This window comes from Muscardinus avellanarius, assembly GCF_963383645.1.
Source record: "Muscardinus avellanarius genome assembly, chromosome: 1".
Classification (NCBI taxonomy): domain Eukaryota; kingdom Metazoa; phylum Chordata; class Mammalia; order Rodentia; family Gliridae; genus Muscardinus; species Muscardinus avellanarius.
The window spans coordinates 30892857-30894162 of record NC_137786.1 but is presented as its reverse complement, the minus strand read 5'-3'; the positions used below and the strand labels follow the sequence as shown (position 1 = coordinate 30894162).

At 39.3% G+C, this 1306-nt stretch overlaps 1 pseudogene across 1 annotated transcript; it reads left to right on the top strand.

The window, feature by feature from the left end:
* Window positions 1–200: 200 nt before the first annotated feature.
* Window positions 201–806, top strand: LOC308271246 (large ribosomal subunit protein uL22-like; annotated as a pseudogene). The gene has a single exon. The product of its transcript is annotated as a large ribosomal subunit protein uL22-like (transcript).
* The last annotated feature ends 500 nt before the right edge of the window (window positions 807–1306 follow it).

The following is a 1306-nucleotide window of genomic DNA, read 5'->3' as shown; positions in this document are numbered from 1 at the left end:
AGCTTATATAGTATATTTCAAATTTAAAAACAATGGAGTCATGCTCCGGGTTCTCAATCCACCGGTCATCACCACCATCCTGGCTCCGGCTGGGCGGGCATCAGTCCCCTGGGAAGGAAACTCCCAGGGCTACTACTTCTCACTGTGGGCTCTGTCCCCCTATACAGACATCGGCCCAGCACCCCAGGTGATCTGTGAAAATGGTTCGCTACTCTCTTGACTCATAAAACTCTATCAAATTGTGCAAATCAAGAGGTTCAAGTCTATGTGTTCATTTTAAGAACATCCATGAAACTGCTCAGACCATCAAGGGTATGCATATCTAAAAAGCCACCAAGTATCTGAAAGATGTCACTTTAAAGAAATAGTGTGTGCCATTCTGGTGTTAGAACAGTGGAGCTGGTAGGTATGCATAGGCCAAACAGTGGGGTTGGACACAAGGTCAATGGCTCAAAAAGAGTGCTGAATTTTTACTGCACGTGCTTAAAAATACAGAAAGCAATGCTGAAATTAAGGGCTTAGATATTGATTCTTTGGTCATCGAACACATCCAGGTGAACAAAGCCCCTAAGATGCTTCGCCGGACATATAGAGCTCATGGTCAAATTAAATGGTACATGAGCTCCCCCTGCCACATTGAGATGCTCCTCACTGACAAGGAGCAAATTGTTCCTAAACTGAAAGAGGAGGTTGCACAGAAGAAAAAGGTATTCCAGAAGAAATTGAAGAAAGAAAAACTAATGATATAGGAATAAATTCAGCATAAAATAAATACAAATAAAAGTAAAAAAAAAATGAAAGCTATGAACTGGTTAAAATCATCATGATGATCAGAGATATTTCTCATGTTATGAACTGATGCTATAACTGTCCAATCTCCATTAACCACTGTATATTCAATTTTTAACTTGAAAATGCATAAAAATAATTTTTGCATAGTTTGGACTTTATAAGTGATCTGGGCAAACAAAACTACATTTTCATCTTTTGACTTTTAAATTACTCTTTTTCTCTTAGTCCATTCTCAACAATACCACTAGAAAACATTTTCTAATTTCCCTCCTCTGATTACAGTTTTTGCTGACTTCCCATGGTCAAGAAGGAATTATTGAATCTCCTTCAGCTGGCACGTGCTGACTCAGTCTGTTCCAGGCCATGCTGCTACAAACCTGGGACATGCTGCTGTACTCCAATCATTGCATGGACCTTCTTAATACTCTTTAATCCTCCAAATCTCTTTTGCTTTTGTTGGAGTGATTCCCATGTCCCACTTACATTCTGCATCAATTAGAACATACTGAGTTAA